The following is a 21,015-nucleotide window of genomic DNA, read 5'->3' as shown; positions in this document are numbered from 1 at the left end:
CAATAAGTTTTCTATAGCCTATCTGGCCTCATTTCAGATCCCTTCAAATTAGCAGACATCACCTCTATTTCCTTATGGAACCCTAATTGTCACTTTCTGGAAAAGTAAGGGATGAGTGATCTTTCCATTTAACTAATACCCAGCTCTAACCTTAACACAATGTGGGCAATTTTGAATCTTCATGGGCTGCTTTGAAAAACCCTTGACACATTGATGCGGTGGGGATTCAGCTAACTGTAATATTAATAGGTGCTGCCATGCTGTTGAATATCCCAGTTAAATTAGCTGATAGTAACTGAATATGGACCTCTTTATTTTCTACCTCTAAAGACTTGTTTCCCCTCTGTTTACCACACTGTCAGTCTTCCAATAATTTTGCTCTCTAATGGAGAGGGAAACCTTGATATCTGAAGTTTCTTAACATTCAGATAGGTGGATCCACACCAGTGGGTTATGCACCTTTACCAGCAGATGGAGATAGAGCAAAGCTCACGTCACGGTATGTATACCCCTGTACCAACATCAGCTTGCCAGTATTCTCCGTCTCCATCAGAAAGTGGATGCGTATCTCCCTACTGGGATTGCGTTAAATGTATTTTGTAGAAGGAGAAAAGAAGTTTATTGCCCCACTCTCCTGTTGTGATATCTTATGGTCCCTCCCTCAGTCGAGTTTCCTGAGGTGATATCTGTGGATCCCTCCCTCAGAGAGTGCCTTGGTGTGATAGCTGGTTCTCCTTGCGTGGAAATAGCTGTAAATAAATTTTAAAAAATCTGAAAGGCAAGCGGATACAGGAAGCCAAGCGGGGCTGTGAAGGTCTGTGCCTTCTCCCACCGAAGCCGGAGGTCGACTTTGTACTTGGCCGGGATGGGCTGAGCTCAGGTAAAGAGTAATTAAAAAAGAAAAAAGAGATAAGAGGGATTATAGGGATTCCTCTCCCATCTGGTCTCCCTGCTCAGCGCGCCGATCCTATGTCCGTTCCCACCTCCGGGGGAGCTTGGGGACTCGGGCAGCTTGGCGGGTTGAGCAGCTTTCTGGGCTAGGCCCCATTCTCAGGCTTATATTGTTTGCTGCGTGGTAGGTTGCGGCAGCATTCGAGCATTTTTTTTCTCTGAACATAAGACTGCCCTCTTCAGGTTCGTCGGTTCACACTTATGCGCCCAGCTGTGTGTCTAGTTGTGTGCCTAGCTGGGCGCTCAGTTGGGTGCATAGGGGTGCCTACCTGGGTGCTCAGTTGTGCAAGTAGGGCACCTAGGGGGAAGCATAATGATGTGCTTAAGGGCACCTAGGTGGACACTCAATTTGCATATGGATGGTGAGTGCTCAGGTGGGCTCTCAGTTTGTACTTTTACCTGAATAGTGTATTAGGCGCCTAATTTTTTCAAGCGCCTATTACAAACATAGCTAGGCGTACAGTTCTCAGAGGCCTGTTGGAGCGTACTGTCAACTCTATGGTGCCGATAGCAAAGAAGCTTAAGCGCCTTACCCTTTGTGCTGCTTGCCATATTTGGGCATCTCAGCCTGGCGCCCACTCTAACTTGTGTAAACATTGTTTGGAGGCTCGGGGAGAATTGTTTCCATCTGATTTTGCTAAGCCTGGTTCTTCCCAGCATGATGCGGTAATGGAAAAAGACCTGCCAGAGTTTTGCCTGAAGTTGGGGCTCCCCTAACTGGTTCATCAGCAAGGGAAGGTAATTCAGTGGGTGCTGGACTGATGCCCCCTGGCTTTGGCATGGACTCCTCTGTCTTTTCTTGGGTGGAAGTTTTTCAAGGGCTGCAGTGCTTTCTTCAAGCACAGTCGACAGCCCCTGCCAATTTTAACAGATCAGGAACACAGGCTGCGGATTCCAGTGTACCTGGTGCTGCGGGTAAGCGATGGAGTACATCTAGACCTGCTGCAGGTCACATTGATAGGGACCTGGATGGCACGGATTATGAAACTGATCCTTACTCCCTGGAGGTTGTGGAAATTCCTCTGGGGCTGGAGCCATATAGAACTATGTTGCGTTTCTTTTATAGAGATGATTTCCCAGACATTGAAGATGCTGGGGGTACCAGGGGCTGATTTCATGTCTGAGCCAAAGAAAGATCCCATTTGATTTCTTTGCGTAAAGCCTCATGTTTCTTCCCTGTTATGGAAGCTATACAAGAATTGATTGATCTTGAATGGGGTGCCCCGGAAGCTAATTTTAAAGGGGGATGAGCCTTGGAAGGGCTGTACCCCATGGATCCAGCTGTGAGAGAGTAATTGCACTTTCTGAAAATGGATGTGCTTTTGTGTGCTGTCACCAAGTGGACGACTTACCCCATAGAAGGGGAGCAGCATTGAAGGATGCACAAGACAGAAGAATCGAGGCCATCCTTAAGCAAGCCTTTGAAACAATGGCACTGAATTTGCAGATAGCTTCTTGTGACTCCCTGGTGGCTCATTCTTGTTTACTTTTCTCTCAGGACATCGATAAATCTGGTGTGAATTCCAGGGCAGTGATGGAACTGGCAGCTGCCTTTTTGGCAGATTTAGGCTGCGATCTGGTACGCAGTTCGGCCAGAGGGGTGGATTCAGTAATAGCGGCCACATGTCAGCCATGGCTCAGGAATTGGTTGGCTGATATGATTTCGAAGTCTAATCTTACGAAATTGCCCTTTAAAGGATCACTCTTATTTGGGAGTTAGCTGGAAAAAATGATCAATAAATGGTCAATAATTTATAATTTTTAATTTATAATTTTTCAAGTTACTCTTATATACGAATAGTTCCCTGTAAAGCGTTATTAAGCTAAGTTCATGTTTTATGTAAACCGATGTGATACTCAAAGTGTATGTCGGTATATAAAAATCTTTAAATAAAATAAATAAATAAATAAGTTGTTACGCTTGGACTCCGGACAGGAGTCGTGCACACCACCCAGCAGGGTGGCTCCAGGTGGAGAGAGACAGGAAGCTCGAAACAGAGTCAGGTACCAGGCTGGGTCAGGGCAGGCAGCAATAATCAGAGTCTGGGTCCAGGCTGGGTCAGGGCAGGCGGCAAGTGGCAGTGTCTGGTACAGGCTGGGTCAGGGCAGGCGGCAAGTGGCAGTGTCTAGTACAGGCTGGGTCAGGGCAGGCGGCAAGTGGCAGTGTCAAGTACAGGCTGGGTCAGGGCAGGCGGCAGTCAGCAGTGTCTGGGTCCAGGCTGGGTCAGGGCACAGTAAGCAGGACAAGGCAGGTCAGAAGGCCCGTAGGCCACACACACACACACACGGAAGGCCCGTAGGCCACACACCAATAGCGGGGCAAGGCAGGTCAGAAGGCCCGTAGGCCACACACACACACACGGAAGGCCCGTAGGCCACACACCATAGACGGGGCAAGGCAGGTCAGAAGGCCCGTAGGCCACACACACACACACGGAAGGCCCGTAGGCCACACACCATAGACGGGGCAAGGCAGGTCAGAAGGCCCGTAGGCCACACACACACACACGGAAGGCCCGTAGGCCACACACCATAGACGGGGCAAGGCAGGTCAGAAGGCCCGTAGGCCACACACACACACACGGAAGGCCCGTAGGCCACACACCATAGACGGGGCAAGGCAGGTCAGAAGGCCCGTAGGCCACACACACACACACGGAAGAAGGCCAAAAGGCCGCACAAGGCAAGGCAAGGATAGGCCCGAAGGCCGCGCAAGGCAAGGCAAGGATAGGCCCGAAGGCCACGCAAGGCAAGGCAAGGCAAGGATAGGCCCGAAGGCCACGCAAGGCAAGGCAAGGCAAGGATAGGCCCGAAGGCCACGCAAGGCAAGGCAAGGCAAGGATAGGCCCGAAGGCCACGCAAGGCAAGGCAAGGCCCGAAGGCCACGCAAGGCAAGGTAAGGCAAGGATAGGCCCGAAGGCCACGCAAGGCAAGGCAAGGATAGGCCCGAAGGCCGCGCAAGGCAGGCTAGAGCAGGGAGCCCAGGTGAGCTCGATGCCGAAGCACCGAGGCAACTGTCAGGCAGGGTTAAGAGGGCACACCCAGAGCATAGAGTGGACATAGGAGATGGACTGGGCCTGTCAGGAAAGCCAGCCCTAGAGGGACCCCTGGTGGTGAGGCGGTAGCACAGCAGCCACCGCCGTAACAGTACCCCCCCCTCAAGGCCTCCCCCTCCTCCTGGATCCCATCTGTGCAGGAGGTAATCAAGAATACCGGGAGACCACTCCGGGGGTGATGCGGCAGGGTCAACTCCTTCCCGAGGAAATAAGGCAGTCCATAACCCCACCTGGGGTGATAAGGCAGACACAACCCCAACCTGGGGCAGAAAAAGAGTCCATAACCCCTCCTGGGACAAGGCGGCAGGGTTAGACCCCTCCTGGGGTAGCAGAGGCGGTGCAGAGTTCCATAACCCCTCCTGGGGTGACAAGGGGAACACAAACCCCACCTGGGGCAGAGAAATAGTCCGTAACCCTTCTTGAGGCGATAGTAGGACCGGTCCGGACCCTTCCAAGGTCGGCATTAAGACCGGTACAGGCCCCTCCAGGGGCGGCAGCTGGGCCAGTACAGCAGGCTCGGATCCTACTCGGGCAATTGTAGCAGGCTCGGACCCCTCTCGGGGCGGTGTAGCAGGCTCGGACCCCTCTCGGGGCGATGAAGCAGGCTCGGACCCCTCTCGGGGCGTTGTAGCAGGCTCGGACCCCTCTCGGGGCGATGAAGCAGGCTCGGACCCCTCTCGGGCGATGAAGCAGGCTCGGACCCCTCTCGGGGCGTTGTAACAGGCTCGGACCCCTCTCGGGGCGATGAAGCAGGCTCGGACCCCTCTCGGGGCGATGAAGCAGGCTCGGACCCCTCTCGGGGCATTGTAGCAGGCTCGGACCCCTCTCGGGGCGTTGTAACAGGCTCGGACCCCTCTCGGGGCGATGAAGCAGGCTCGAACCCCTCTCGGGGCGTTGTAGCAGGCTCGGACCCCTCTCGGGGCGATGAAGCAGGCTCGGACCCCTCTCGGGGCGATGAAGCAGGCTCGGACCCCTCTCGGGGCGATGAAGCAGGCTCGGACCCCTCTCGGGGCGTTGTAACAGGCTCGGACCCCTCTCGGGGCGATGTAACAGGCTCGGACCCCTCTCGGGGCGATGAAGCAGGCTCGGACCCCTCTCGGGGCGATGTAGCAGGCTCGGACCCCTCTCGGGGTGTTGTAGCAGGCTCGGACCCCTCTCGGGGCGTCAGCAGGACCGGTGTGGACCCCTCCAGGGGTGGCAGCAGGACCGGTATGGACCCCTCCCGGGGTGGCAGCAGGACCAGTTCGGCAGACTCCGATGGCTGACTCAGGAAGTCTGTCAGTAGGATTGGTTCGGACCCCTCTGAAGACGGCAGCAGGGCCGGTTCGGCAGGCTCAGATGGCAGAGTTAGAAAGTCTGTCAGCAGGGCTGGTGCGGACCCCTCCGAGGACGGCAGCAGGGCCGGTTCAGCAGACTCAGGCTCTTCTCGGGGTAGTGCAGCAGGTTCAGATGGCAGAGTAGCATGGTTAAAAGTAGTGTGCATGGAAGACACAGATTGTACTGCCGTGGGCTTGATACCTCGAGCCAAAGTCTGATGCTCCTGATCTTGTTTCTGGAGGAGCAGTTTAGAGAAGGCACAGGCAGTTCTAGGACGTCTAGGGAAGGTGCTCGTTAGTGTCCACTTGGCAGCTGTGGGAAGCTGAGCCCTGCTAGAGCTAATCAGCTCTCTCCGTTGTAGAGAAACCTGTTCCCGAGGCTCTAGCACTGGTCTCACAGAAGCCTTCTTGGCCAGGTAAGTCCTGGGTTTTTCTACCCTCAAACTGCCAGCAAAAATGTCTGTTTTAGTTGAGCCAGAAACAGAATACTGGTTAGGAGAGCTGATAGCCTTTTCTAATTGCACAGCTGGTCCTAGAGCAGAACAACAGGGGCAGGGTTTGCCTGGAGGTAACAAACACGGGAGACAGGAGCATTTCCACCACCCTGGTTTAGGAGCCAGACAGTTCAAACACTCCTGATAGACAGAGACATTTTTCTTGTTGCAGTTATTGCATGACCAGTGTTCCTGATCAACAAGTTCACAGGCTAGACAGTTCTGATAGCTTGGATAATTCAAAGTCTGACAGGAATGGCAGGTATAAAACTTTAAAGAAGGAGGCATCTTGAATTAATGAAAAGTTGACTCACCGGCAGGACACAGACCTATCTCTTCCCCTGGAAAATGTGATGGCTTCGGCATACTGTTACGCTTGGACTCCGGACAGGAGTCGTGCACACCACCCAGCAGGGTGGCTCCAGGTGGAGAGAGACAGGAAGCTCGAAACAGAGTCAGGTACCAGGCTGGGTCAGGGCAGGCAGCAATAATCAGAGTCTGGGTCCAGGCTGGGTCAGGGCAGGCGGCAAGTGGCAGTGTCTGGTACAGGCTGGGTCAGGGCAGGCGGCAAGTGGCAGTGTCTAGTACAGGCTGGGTCAGGGCAGGCGGCAAGTGGCAGTGTCAAGTACAGGCTGGGTCAGGGCAGGCGGCAGTCAGCAGTGTCTGGGTCCAGGCTGGGTCAGGGCACAGTAAGCAGGACAAGGCAGGTCAGAAGGCCCGTAGGCCACACACACACACACACGGAAGGCCCGTAGGCCACACACCAATAGCGGGGCAAGGCAGGTCAGAAGGCCCGTAGGCCACACACACACACACGGAAGGCCCGTAGGCCACACACCATAGACGGGGCAAGGCAGGTCAGAAGGCCCGTAGGCCACACACACACACACGGAAGGCCCGTAGGCCACACACCATAGACGGGGCAAGGCAGGTCAGAAGGCCCGTAGGCCACACACACACACACGGAAGGCCCGTAGGCCACACACCATAGACGGGGCAAGGCAGGTCAGAAGGCCCGTAGGCCACACACACACACACGGAAGGCCCGTAGGCCACACACCATAGACGGGGCAAGGCAGGTCAGAAGGCCCGTAGGCCACACACACACACACGGAAGAAGGCCAAAAGGCCGCACAAGGCAAGGCAAGGATAGGCCCGAAGGCCGCGCAAGGCAAGGCAAGGCAAGGATAGGCCCGAAGGCCACGCAAGGCAAGGCAAGGCAAGGATAGGCCCGAAGGCCACGCAAGGCAAGGCAAGGCAAGGATAGGCCCGAAGGCCACGCAAGGCAAGGCAAGGCAAGGATAGGCCCGAAGGCCACGCAAGGCAAGGCAAGGCAAGGATAGGCCCGAAGGCCACGCAAGGCAAGGCAAGGATAGGTCCGAAGGCCACGCAAGGCAAGGCAAGGATAGGCCCGAAGGCCGCGCAAGGCAGGCTAGAGCAGGGAGCCCAGGTGAGCTCGATGCCGAAGCACCGAGGCAACTGTCAGGCAGGGTTAAGAGGGCACACCCAGAGCATAGAGTGGACATAGGAGATGGACTGGGCCTGTCAGGAAAGCCAGCCCTAGAGGGACCCCTGGTGGTGAGGCGGTAGCACAGCAGCCACCGCCGTAACATAAGTGGAGTGAGTCCCAGGTTACTCGGTTGCCAGAGGATAAGAAGCAGATGTTGCACTCCTTCAGCACAAGAGGTCGTTCTAGGGGTTTCAGGTGCTTTCGACCCTACAGAGGAGCAGCTTCTCAGAGGACTCGACCTTTGGGTAGGTCTCAGTCCTTTCATCCTAGGCAGCCCAGAAGGGGCACAGGTTTGGGTACTGGTGCCCCCAGAGCCTCTCAATTAAGGTGTGCCAACCCACTCCTGGGAACAGGAGATAGAGTCTCCTGTCTCTTTTTTATCAGAGGTGGGTCGAGATCACGTCAGACCAATGGGTTCAGGACGTTTTCATGGTGTCTCTCTGCAACACTCCACAGAAGAGACAAGCAGTGGAGTGGATGTTATCAAGGCTTCTCAACCAGCAGGCTGTAGTTCCAGTGCCCATGTCACAAGAAAATATGGGCCGATATTTCATTTATTTCGTTGTGCCCAAGAAGGAAGGCTCCTTTTGCCCTACCCTAGATGTCAAGAGAGTCAACCGTCATTTGCAGGAAACTCGCTTTCATATGGAAACCTTACGCTCAGTGATATGGCAGTACAGCCAGGGGAGTTTCTGACGTCTCTGGTTTTGTCAGGAGCATATCTGTATATTCTCATCTGGCTGGCGCATCAATGGCTGGCGCATCATCTGGCTGGCGCATCTGCATTTTGCTGTTTTGAGGGGTATATTATCAGTTTCGAGCACTGCCTTTTGGGTTGGCCACCGCACCCAGAAACTTTTCCAAGGTTATGGTGCTGGTTGTGGCACTGTTGAGAAAGGATGGCATTCTGGTTCACCCGTACTTAGACGATTGAGCAAGAGTCTGGAAGAGGGCCTTCGGGTCTTACGCAAGGTGGTCTCCTTGCTACAGGAACTAAGTTGGGTAGTTAACTTGGCCAAGAGTAATCTACAGCCATCCCAGACACTGAAGTATCTAGGTGTTCATTTCAACACGAAGCAAGGCAGGGTGTTCCTGCCGGAGGGCCTCATTCAGAAGCTGATGGCACAGGTGCGACTATTGACAGAAACAATATGTCCAACAGTGTGGTCTTATCTACAGGTGCTCAGTTTGATGGCGGCCATCCTAGTGGTGGTTCCTTGGGCAAGGGCGCATATGTACCCTCTTCAGCATACTCTGCTGGCTCGTTGGAGTCCACAGTCTAAAAGACTATTCGATACTGCTCCACTTACCGGTGGAGATCATCATACAACTGCAGTGGTGGTTGCAATCAGACCATCTAAGGAAGGGGGGTTTCCCTATGATCACCGGACTGGCTAGTACTCATGATGGATATGAGCCTCCAGGGTTGACTGCACAAGGGTGCTGGAGTACAGAAGAATCTCTCTGGATCATCAATTGGCTGGAAATTCAGGCCATCCAGTTGACATGCTTACGATTCATCGAGCAGTCCAGATAATGTCAGACAATGTGACAACAGTGACTTACATCAATCACCAGGGAGGACCCAAGAGGCAGCAAGTGTCTCAGGAAGTAGCCCAACTCATGGAATGGGTGGAAGTGCATCTTCAGGAGATCTCAGCCTTCCATATTGCAGGAAAAGACAATGTAAGAGCTGACTTTCTCAGCAGACAGAGTCTGGACCCAGGAGAATGGGAGTTGTCAAATGAGGCATTCCAGCTCATAGTGGACTGCTGGGGCCTCCTGTTTCTAGACCTGCTGGTAACATCTCACAATGCAAAAGTTCCTTGCTTCTTCAGTCGCAAGAGAGATCAAAAGTCCTTGGGCATCAGTGTCGTTGTACAGGAGTGGCCAGAGGGCAAGCTCCTAAATGCCAAACTCTGTGGCCCATGTTGGGCAGAATGATTCAGAGGATCGAGAGTCACATGGGATGGTGCTTCTGGAGGCTCTAGATTGGCCCAGGAAGCCATGGCATGCAGAGTTGGTGGACTCTCTGTTGTGTTTGTTGCATTATGGACTCTTGGTCGCTGTGGAGATGACTCCGCCCACAGGGAGGAGCCTCTTGGGGAACCACAGCGATAGGCTAAACTCAGATAGCAGACACGAAATGACATGGAAGGCTTTATTGTTCTGCTGTAGATAGATGGTATTGAAGCAGGAAGGTAAGGCACTGAGGTCCGCGAGGTGTCAATACGTTCAACTGTCTCAGATGTAGAATCTCACCCAGATGTTCAAGAGAGGTGGGGACCCACAGTGCGGGCAATGCCGAGCCTGGTGGGTGGAGTTGGAGCACTGGATCGTAGAGGTACTCACAGGAGTGTAGGCGTCTTCCTGATAGAGAGATGGTGGGTCCAAAGGTCCGTGGTACAGGATACATAGACTGGTAGGCCCTCGAGGAGCGAGTACTTGATAGTCTGGAGATCCTGAAAAGAATAAGAGAGAGAGAGACCCCCGAGGAGCTGTTATCTCAGTTAGTAGAGGCCCGAAGGGTGATGGAAGCGAGAGATCCCCGAGGAGCGGGTGTCTTGAGCTTCTAAAGGAGCGAGGCCCTTGGAGTGTAGAGCGGCATCTAAGCGTGCAGCTTAGAGCGGTCAGAGTAGCTTAAACCGAAGTCCTTGCTAACTCAAAGGTGGTATCAAAGCGGAGGCTTTAAATACCCGGAAGTATTGACGTCATGCATTGGGGACGCCCCCGAGGTTCCCGCCATGACGTGTATTTGAGCTTAGGAGATGTGCGCGCATGCACTCTAGGAGGCCATGGGAGTGATCATGGCAGACTGGAATGCCCATGCTAAGCTGGAGGCGTCGAGGCACCCGGCACTGGAGGCAGCCATCTTGCCCAAGGAGGAGGAAAACGGAAGAAAAGAGGTAAGGCAGAGCGGTCGCAGCCGTCTGCGACCGACGGACGCAACACTTTCCTATCTGTTTACTGGTTTACAGAGATCTGCTACAGCAGGGGTCCTATTCTTCATGAAGATCCAATTCGATTGAGGACTTGGTTGCTGAAGTATTAATATTCCACTGGGGTGATTGTTACCTTGCTACGAGCCAGAAAGTTCTCCACTTCCGTAGCCTATGTGCGGGTTTGGTGAGTGTTTGAGGCTTGGTGTGAGGATCGAGGGGTTCATCCTCATTTGATTAAGATCCTGCTCATTTTGGAATTTTTGCAGGATGGATTGAGTAAAGCGTTGGCCCTTAATTCATTAAAGGTACAGCTGGCAGCTCTTGCTTGTTTCCGAGGTCAAGTGGATGGTGGACTCTTGTAGGTTCATCCAGAAGTGGCTTGTTTCTTAAAAGGGGTGAAGCATTTTTGTTCTCCCCTGCGGTTGCTGGTGCCTTATGGAGTCTTAATCTGGTTTTGGATTTTCTGGCAGGCCCCACCTTTCGACTGCTACATAGTCTTTCCTTGAGCTTACTTACCTTGAAAACGTGTTTCATGTGGCAATTTGTTCTGTGTGTAAAGTCTCCAAACTGCAGACCTTGTCTTGCCGAGAGCCATTTCTGCGAATCTGGGGGCAATACAGTTGTGTACTGTTCCATCTTTTTTGCCAAAGGTGGTCTTGGATTTTAACTTGAATTAATCTTTTTCCTGCCGACTCTGGACAGGAAGAGAGACATGGATGAATATTGTCTGTTATGGTCCTTGGATGTCAAGAGGCATATATTGAGGTATTTAGAGGTTTCTGAACCTCTCAGGAAGACAGACCGGCTGTTTATACTCCATAGTGTGAGTAAACAGGATGAGCTAGTGTCGCTGGCTACAATAGCCCCTTGGATTAAGGAGGTAGTCAGGGCCACATATGTGGATGCGGAGCAGCTGTTGCCTAGTCAGGTTAAGGCTCATTCCACTAGGGCTCAGGCAGTATCATGGGCAGAGATTAGATTGCTGTCTTCCGTCGAGATTTGCTGAACTGCGACGTGGTCCTTCTTACATACCTTTTTCCAAGCATTACCACCTGGATGTGCAGGCCCAGGAGGTCATAGCCTTCACACATGCGGTATTGATCGGACCACAGGCAGCCTTCTGCCCTGTTCATGAGTAGCTTTGGGACATCCCACTGGTGTGGATCCACCTATCAATGCTAAGAAAGGAGAAATTAATACTTCCCTGATAATTTACTTTTCTTTAATGAAGATAGGTGGATCCACTTTCCCGCTCTTGGTTGCTAGATGGTTGTGCTATTGTAACCAGGGGTTACTGGTAAGTGTCAATCCAGTCCCTAGACTAGCATTATTACACCCTTTGTCTGAGTTCACTGGTTTCCTGTTAGCTGATTGCTGGAGTAGTTGTTTGTTAGTAATCAAGTTTTGTTAGTTTGTCCAAAGTTGGCTTTTGTAGAGAATACTGGCAGGCTGATATTGGTGCAGGGGTATATATAGCGTGACATCAGCTTTGCTCCGTGTGCAAGAAGAGGTGCATAACCCACTGGTGTGGATCCACCTATCTTCATTAAAGAAAAGGAAATTATCAGGTCAGTAGTAATTTCCCCTTATGCAACAAAACACAGAGGGGCGGATTTTCAGAGCCCTGCTCGCCTAAATCCGCCCAAAACCGGGCGGATTTAGGCGAGCAGGGCCCTGCGCGCCGGTAAGCCTATTTTACATAGGCCTACCGGCGCGCGCAGAGCCCCGGGACTCGCGTAAGTCCCGGGGTTTTCGGAGGGGGCGTGTCGGGGGCGGGCCCGAACCGTGCGGCGTTTTCGGGGCGTGCCGGGAGCATTCCGGGGGCGGGCCCGGGGGCATGGCTACGGCCCGGGGCGGCCCGGGGGCGTGGCCGCGCCCTCCGGACCCGCCCCCAGGTCGCGTCCCGGCACGCAGGAGGCCCGCTGACGCGCAGGGATTTACGCCTCCCTCTGGGAGGCGTAAATCCCCCGACAAAGGTAAGGGGGGGGCTTAGACAGGGCCGGGTGGGTGGGTTAGGTAGGGGAAGGGAGGGGAAGGTGAGGGGAGGGCAAAAGGAAGTTCCCTCCGAGGCCGCTCCGATTTCGGAGCGGCCTCGGAGGGAACGGGGGTAGGCTGTGCGGCTCGGCGCGCGCCGGCTATACAAAATCGATAGCCTTGCGCGCGCCGATCCAGGTTTTTAGCAGATACGCGCGGCTCCGCGCGTATCTACTAAAATCCAGCGTACTTTTGTTTGCGCCTGGAGCGCAAACAAAAGTAGGCCTATTCGCGGAGTATGAAAATCCGCCCCAGAATGATATGCCTCAATTGTAGTAAGCAAAGAATGAGAAGCTGTCCATATTAAACCTTTCTTGGAAGTGTGAACAAGAACAAAAGATATCCCTCTCAAACACAATTTTCAGTGTCTGAGTAATCGAGTGAATTGGATCAGAGATATACAGGGAGATTCACTCGAAAGAGGCCCCAAATATTCTGTTGTAACTTCCTTTAGGATGAAGCAATCTGAATCAAAAAAAATATGCTACATACCTTGACATATGTGTAATCTTTTGCACTACATGCAATGCTGGAAATGATCGCTGTTTTCAGCCAGACACATTTCGACGTGGTGCTCCATGTTCCTGAACGTGTCTGCGAGCATATCGGTGGGAACAGCAGCAATTTCATGTTGGATGTTTTCCTTCAAATCTTCCACAGTGCGAGGCTTGTTCCAATAGACTTTTCCTTTGAAAATACCCCAAAGGAAGAAGTCTGGTGGTGTCAGATTTGGCGACCATGGTGTGGCCAAAGCACCTTTGAAATTACCCTGTTGCCGAAAAAGGACTCAATTACTGCTATGCTCTTTGCCAATGTGTGACACGTTGCTCCATCTCGCAAAAGGAGGTTAAACATTGCAATTTCTGTCTGGTGCCTACCTCATCGTTCCAACGCGGGGGCATCCTGGCTTGTTCGAAACTCCATATACTGAGGAGCACATTGCACGTTGTTTCGTTCAGATTGCTTCGTCCTAGTGAGAGTTATTACAGAATATTCGGGGCCTCTTTTGAGTGAATCTCCCTGTATATTTCTCCGAGGCCAAGCAGGATGGTAGTCCTCATACATGAGTGACATTATCGAATGGAACTTGAAACGTAAAATTTATGTCAAAGTTTCTAGAACTTTGACTTGGCCTCATTGAACATGCCCAGCATGCATTATATCACGCGTTGATGCAGGGTCCCTTCAGTCTCTTCTTTTCTGCAGAGCCTGCAGCTTTGTGGTTGGTGAGCCTCAATCTTTTTGGCCTACTTGGCTGTTTTGGAAAACTTTTTATCACGCAGGTTTTTCTATGTGTTTTTCTTCTCTGCCTCTTGCAATAACACCAGGTCCCCCTCGGTTCTCCTTTCTATTTCCCTAGATAGGGTTTTCGACGGTTCTTGGTAAGTTTCTTTTTGTCTCATTACTCCTGGGTTGGTGGTGCGGTCAGTGCCCGTTGACCATTGACACCTGTCACCATCGATTTTGACATCACATCCCTTTTCTTTCATCCCGTCATGTCCACCTCTAGTTTTAAGCGATGCCCCGGTGCTCGAAGACTATATCATGAACCCCATGATAGAAGTGTCCTTTGCCTGGGGGCATAGCATGGTGTCCGGAGTTGCAGCAAGTGCACCCAGATGACCCCAGAGGTACGCAAGATCCGACTGGATAAAATGGAACGCTGCTTCTGGTCAGAAGAGTGAGCCATCCGCATCAAGAGACCATGGAGCTGTACCGATGACACTGAGCCGTCGATATTGGGGGCCATCGGTTCCATCGAGGTCGTCAGCTGATAGGAGCGCAGGAGGCTGGCCATCGTCGAGCTTCTCCAGACCAAGGACGTCATCAGTCTTGGCACAGGGGATGGACTGTCTCGAGCACTGAGGGAAGCCGAAGAAGCATCAACATGCATCCGCAATGATGCACGATGCCAGACATGGGAATGTGCCAGCTCACGCTATGATGCCCCTGAAGAGACCCTCGCAGCAAAGAGAGCCAATCCTCCATCGATGCCGGTGGTGCAACATACTCCATCTGTCCTGATTCCAGCCATCAATTCTCCTCTCTGTTCCAAAGAGGATTTGGTCACACCTCCTCCATCCTAGTCTGTTCTGGCATTGACAATATTTGAGGAGGAGCTTGAGAGACATGTGCAGTTGGATGTCATGAGGGTGATGCAGGGCATTGGCGTTGCGGTACCAAAGGTGCCAGCGCCAGCACCATCACTCTTGGAGCTGCTGCTAGAATCTCTGCAGACACTCATCGGTGTGTTACCGACCCAGCCAGTTTCAGTTCCCAGCATGGCATCAGTACCTGTCAGGGTACCGCTGTCTCCCCCTGCTGATACAATGGCTGTGGCCAGTTCCTCAGAGGGTGAAGCTCCGCCAAGGCCGGCTCAGACACCAAGGCTTGTGGCCCCCCCTTCCAGTTCCATTAGTGCCTGCACCGATGTGCGAAGGCCAAGCACCCAGGGCCCCATCCTCGGTCAGTGACAGTGGGGATGTGGGTACCTATGACCCATAGGGAGATAACTCAAAGGAGATATCCAATGATGGTCTCTCCTTGGATCCATCTCCTCCAGAGGAACAACGAAAGCCCCTACTGGAGGACCCCTCCTTCGCAGGTTTTATCAGGCTGATAGCTGAGTCCATCCCCTTTCAGTTATTGACTGAGGATGCCAGGCACAAAATATTTGAAATCCTCCAGTTCATGGAGTCTTCTGTGGAAATCGTGGCAGTCCTGCCAACATTTCTCCCCGGGTTCCATTCACACCAAGGCGAACAAACCCTGCACAACTTGGACTGCAAGAGAGCCTTAGCCTTCTATTGGAATGGACAGAGGCCCATATACAGTCCACTCAATTTTTTGTTTCTTTTGATAGTAATAAGATGGGCATTGCTGTTGCCAAACAGACATTTTCTACTTAGCTAGCAGACTGCATCTCCTTCTGTTATGCCCAGGTAGGATTGCATCTTGGGGGCCATGTCAAGGCTCATTCTGTTCGAGCCTTGGCAGAATTAGTGAACCACTTGCGAGCAGTCCCCATGGTGGAGATCTTATGGCTGTGACGTGGCATTTTCGTCACACATTCACATCTTTCTTTTGCTTGGATAGGGATGGCTGACGCGATAGTAGGTTTGGCCAATCTGTCCATTGGAACTTGCTTGAGGTGTAGAACCCAACTTTTTTGCTGCCTAGGACCTGTTACCCTTGCTTTTGTTACCATTAAAGCCCTTGTTGTTCTGCCCATTGACACCTGTTTTGGGTGTTTTGTTGGTCTCCTTTTTATGTTGGGGGATAGCCTGTAGCTACGGATTCACCCATGTGTAAAGACTACCATCCTGCTTGTCCTCGGAGAAAGCTGAGTTGCTTACCTCTAAAAGGTGTTCTCCGAGGACAGCAGGATGTTAGTCCTCACGAAACCCTCCCACCACCCCGCGGAGTTGGGTTTCTACTATGTGGGTTTCCTCTCTTTTTTATTTTTATCCTAGTATTCTTTATTATAAGACTGAAGGGGATCCCGCATGGATGCGTGGTATAGTTCTAGAAACTTTGACATGTTTTCCGTGCCAGGCTGCATTCGATGATGTCACCCATGAGTGAGGATTAACATCCTGTTGTTCTTTGAAAATACCTGTTACAGGTAATCAACTCTGCTATATAATATTTATTTATTTATTTAGCATTTTTTATATACTGAGGTATAGCAGAGTTGCCTTCACTCCGGTTTACATACAAAAACAACATGTTACATTGAACGATGTTTGAAATTTAAAAATTTCAAAAATTAACAATAATGAGCAATGACATAACAAGGAGAATGAATATAACAGGATAACACAGGGTGGAAACCCTGAATAGGTGAACAGAGATATCTGGGAACATCGAAAAAAGAGGACATCTGCATCATGAACCAGGGAGATTGATTGAGGGGTATAATAGGATGTCATCTGCTTAAAACATAATCAATTGTTTTTCACTTGCCATCATTACTCCTTTAATATCTTTAGTCGGTTTTATATGATCTGTTTTAGACTCAACAATAGAGCAAACAGTATCATAGAAAGCAATCTGTATCTGAATATAGGGAGGACAAGTGCCATTTATGACAACCTTTGGCCTTAAGGAATTACTTTTTGGTATTATCACCAATTCAAATACTTTCGTCATCTCATCAAGAAAGGGCCTCTTCACCCAATCAAATGTTTTCTCGGCACCTAGAGACATCAAGATAGAGATGGAGGACTTGCAGAAGGACCTTGTGAGACTAGGAGACTCGGCAACTGAATGTCAGATGAAATTTAATGTAGAAAATTGCTAAGTGATGCACATTGGGAAAAATAATCCCAATCATAGGTTCTCAATGCTGAGTTTTGCATTGGGAGTCACTTCCCAGGAAAAGGACAATACATTGAAATCCTCTGCTTAGTGTGTAGCATTGGTCAAAAAACAAATAGAATGTTAGAAATGATCCAAAAGGAATGTTGAATAAAACAAAAAATATCATATTGCATATCTTGATTGAGCCATCGTGCAATTGCATCTTGACTATTGTGTACATTACTGGTCGCCTCCATCTCAAGAAAGACAGTGGAACTAGAAAAGGTGCAGAGAAGTGCGACAAAAATGATAAAGGCGATGAACATCTCTCCTAAGATGAGCATACCTGGGAACTCTCAGGATTTTACCCTGAAACTAAGGGAATTTGCATCAATTGCAGGGTCTCAGGGGAAACACTAGAAATCTAATGGCCTCTGTGTATACAGTTCAGCCACTCCCCTTTCTCAGTAAACCTGCAGAGAACAGAAGTGGGGCGAGCCTGGAGTAGACACTTCAAGCAGCATGTAAAAAGAAACTGGAGAAGGGCTGCAATATATACAAAACTCAGTCTGCAGCAGTGATTCCAGGACTTGGGAATCACTCAGCTAAAGGTAAATGGAGTATGCATAAGTCATGGTGGAGCTGAAACTTATAGGGGGAGGGAGCAAATAGAGTGCTGAAATCAGGGAGAGACGAAGGGGAAGTATGCTGGGTCATATTGGGAGGAGGGACAGGCGATGATGATGGATGGGAGAAAAAGAAAGTTGGGTTATTTGGGTGGGGCGGCGATGGGACAAAGCTGATATATATTATTCCATTCCTTCCACTTCCCCTCTGCTGATCAACAGCAATCTCAGGGTGATCACAATTCAAATATTCCTAGGTATGATGATGAGAAGCTACTCAGGCTAGGGCTCTTAAGTAATGGGTAAATAAAGGATGGTTATTTACCCCTTCAAATAATACTAAAGCAAGGGGACACTCCATGAAACTATCAACCAGCAGATTCAAAACAGATCATAGAAGGTACCTTTTCATTGAGCACACTATCAAGCTGTGGCATCTGTTGCCAGAAGACATGCTCAGGGCAACTAGAATATTAGGGCTTAAAGAGGTTGGACAAGTTCCTGGAGGAAAAGTCCATAACACATTATTAGCTAGATAGACTAAAGAAAGCTATTTCTTTCCTAGTAACAGGAATTAGATCTACTTTATGGGATCTGGCTGGTACTTGCACCTTTATTGGCCACTGTTGTAGACCAGATACTGGGCTTGATAGACCTTGGTCTGACCCAACATGGAAATGCTTATGTTTTTATGGAGCAACCCTTCATTTTAACCTGGTTTACTGCCAGAGTTTGAAGCATGTGATCATTGGAGAGTTGGCAACTAATAAAACCTACTTGGTCTCTATTTTACTACAGTTGGTTATAGACAGTCTAGGCACCTATCCAGAATTTTGGAAAACATTTTTTAAATCAATATTCAGCAATGCAATAGGTCTGTAAGAAGCTCATTCATTCCCAGGTTTCTCTTCATTGTGAATCATTGTAATTAAAGCTACATAGACTGTTCCAGGCAGAGAACCAGAACACTAAAAGTCTTGATATAAAATAGCTAAAAAGGAAACAATATGTCCTGCAGCCTTTCCTTGTTTCAGCCTCCAGTAGCTTACAGCCCTTCTGTAATTGTGATGGGTAATCCAGGAAGCGAGAATCATCTGAAGATGCATTTTCCAGGCCAGCCCTATTAAGGAAATCCTGTATCTTCTTTTTTCCAGTTTCCCTGTAAGGTTAATAAAGAATTGTAAAACGTGCTAAAGACCGCCCTGATCCCCTCCAGGGGAAAGACCTGTTTTATTCCTGATTTAATGTTCAATATTTCTGGCTAACCTAGTTGTCATGCTAAGAGCCCTTCTGCTCTATTTCTTTTCTCCACAGAATTTCTTTAAGTCCACTTCATTAGTTTCTCCATTTTTTCATTGGTTAACACTAAATTGACTATGGAAATTACTTAGCTCTACCCTGTGCTTTTTTAATGTTCTCTTCTTTTATGCAAGTTTTCAGCATTTTTTAAATCATTTTTCCAGTTTTCTAATTTTCTCCTGTTTAATCTGTTTTTTCTTTACTAGCAAAGAGATCAAAAGGCCATGTACAACTCTTTTCTCTGCCTTCCATATTGTATTCAATACCATTCCATCTTTATTATTAGTTACCAAGTATTCTGACCACATTTCAACTAAATATTGAAACACTTGATCATTTTAAAGAATAGAGTTCTTTGTGATGCTTCCTTTTCACAATCCAGCTTTCACATGAAGAACAGGAGCATGGTTAGAAATAGCAAAAATACCAATTACACTTTTTTTAACCCAAGCCATTTCTCATTCTGAGATCCACCAAATGGCAATCCTTATGTAAGATTCACGAGTGTTAAGTAAAATAAAAATTCCTGCTCATTGTGGTTTAAATCTCCAGATTGCCATGCAGCACACATCCTTCTGATAACTTTTCTCTTTTACTATATTAAATATTTTTTTAACACCTGTGAAACCCATTTCATGTATTCCTTTTAATTCCTGACTGAGCAAGCCACAGAGTGTTCTGGAAAAGGGTAAAGAATGAGCATTTGATACATATACATTAAACTGTTGCGAGATACGGAGGTGTGGTCGCTTTCTCGAGGGAGATTATGAACCCTTGGTCCCGGAGCAGCTCAGAGAGGAGCCCCAAGACACACCGTGAGAGGTGAGCGAATACAAGTATGGGCGGAGCAGGAATGAGGCTGGACTGAAGACAAGGCTAAGAGCGTCTCGACTGGAATGAGGCAGGCTCAGCCCTCCACTGGATATACACGCACCAATGAGACCCAGCAACGCAATGCTGGTCTCAGAAGTAGCCTTCCGGCCACTCGATAGCCCTTCCGACCTGCTGCTAGGGAATGACGAGTGCGTGAAGCCAGATGGAGGCTGAGGGCAGGAACAAGACGAGTCATGGTACTTGGAACTGAGGACTCAGGATACAGAAGACTCAGACGTAGACTCAGGATACTCAGAGGACTCAGACGTAGACTAGGATACTCAGAGGACTCAGATGTAGACCAGGATACTCGAAGGATTCAGACGACTAGGATACTTGGAGACTTGGACAAGGTTTCTGGTTATGCAGAAGACTCAGACAAGGTTTCAGGTTACTAGGAAGTCTCAAGCAAGGATTCAGGAGAAAGTACTGGGTGAGTACTGCATTGCAGCGCGCCCTACAGAGCCATCCATGGCTGGTTGCAGACCACACAGAAAGCGAAGCAGACTCCAGACGAGACAGTGGAACTTGAAGCCAGGACATGATGAAGATTCAGGACAGGCCTGCACCGAGGCACGCCCTACACAGCCACCTGTGGCTGGTAACGGACCACGCTGAAGCGGAGCAGGTTCTGGCAGAGTCTTGGGCATGGATGGAAGCAGGCACAAGGAACTCCAAAACCAGGACGGGATTCAAGACTCAGGATTCAAGACTCAGGATTCAGAAGCTGGCATTAAAACAGTCTTCCAGAGGCTTGTGCTGCAGATGAGAAGAAGGTCTTGTACCACGAGGTGCCCCGCACAGCACCCCATGGGCTGGTCACAGACCACAACGGTGGCACGCCAGGAAAGGTGAACAGACGAGGGACCTGGGAACTGGACGAAGAGCTGGAGACGAGGAAGATGGATTCACAGGGTTGGAACATCAGACATTAGGAACATCTGGACATGGAACATCAGGATGACTGGACAGCAGGACATCTGGAACAGCAGGAACAAGGAACAAGCGACGAAGGACCTCCGACGAGGCGACAGAACCAGGAACATCAAGGTGAAGAAGTTCAGGAACATGAAGAACATGTATGGGAATTGTCTTGTGAGCCTCCTCAGTCATTTTTTGTCCGAGCCGAAGCATGGATTTGAATCCCGTCCTGTTCAATATCTTTGTGAGCGACATTGCGGACGGGATAGAAGGTAAGGTTTGTCTTTTTGAGGATGATACTAAGATCTGCAACAGAGTGGACACGCCGAAAGGAGTGTAGAAAATGAGACGGGATTTAAGGAAGCTGGAAGAGTGGTCGAAGATATGGCAGCTGAGATTCAATGCCAAGAAGTGCAGAGTCATGCACTTCTTGGCATGGAAATCCGAAAAAACTGTATTTGATGGGGGGTGAAGGGCTGATGTGCACGGAGCAGGAGAGATCTGAAGTCGGTGAAACAGTGTGACAAGGTGATAGCTAAAGCCAAAAGAATGCTGGGCTGCATAGAGAGAGGAATATCTAGTAAGAGAAAGGAAGTGATGATCCCCTTGTACAGGGCCTTGGTGAGCCTCACCTGGAGTACTGTGTTCAGTTCTGGAGACCGTATCTCCAAAGAGACAGAGACAGGATGGA

General features: G+C 50.0%; 1 protein-coding gene across 4 annotated transcripts in view; it reads left to right on the top strand.

Annotated features, from left to right (window-relative positions):
* Nucleotides 1-21,015, top strand: part of MINDY4 (MINDY lysine 48 deubiquitinase 4) — a 459,492-nt gene that overhangs the window by 219,767 nt on the left and 218,710 nt on the right. The window lies entirely within an intron of this gene.

Source organism: Rhinatrema bivittatum, chromosome 2, assembly GCF_901001135.1.
Source record: "Rhinatrema bivittatum chromosome 2, aRhiBiv1.1, whole genome shotgun sequence".
In the NCBI taxonomy this organism is placed as follows: domain Eukaryota; kingdom Metazoa; phylum Chordata; class Amphibia; order Gymnophiona; family Rhinatrematidae; genus Rhinatrema; species Rhinatrema bivittatum.
The sequence above is the reverse complement of the archived record's forward strand: the minus strand, read 5'-3'. Positions and strand labels throughout refer to the sequence as shown.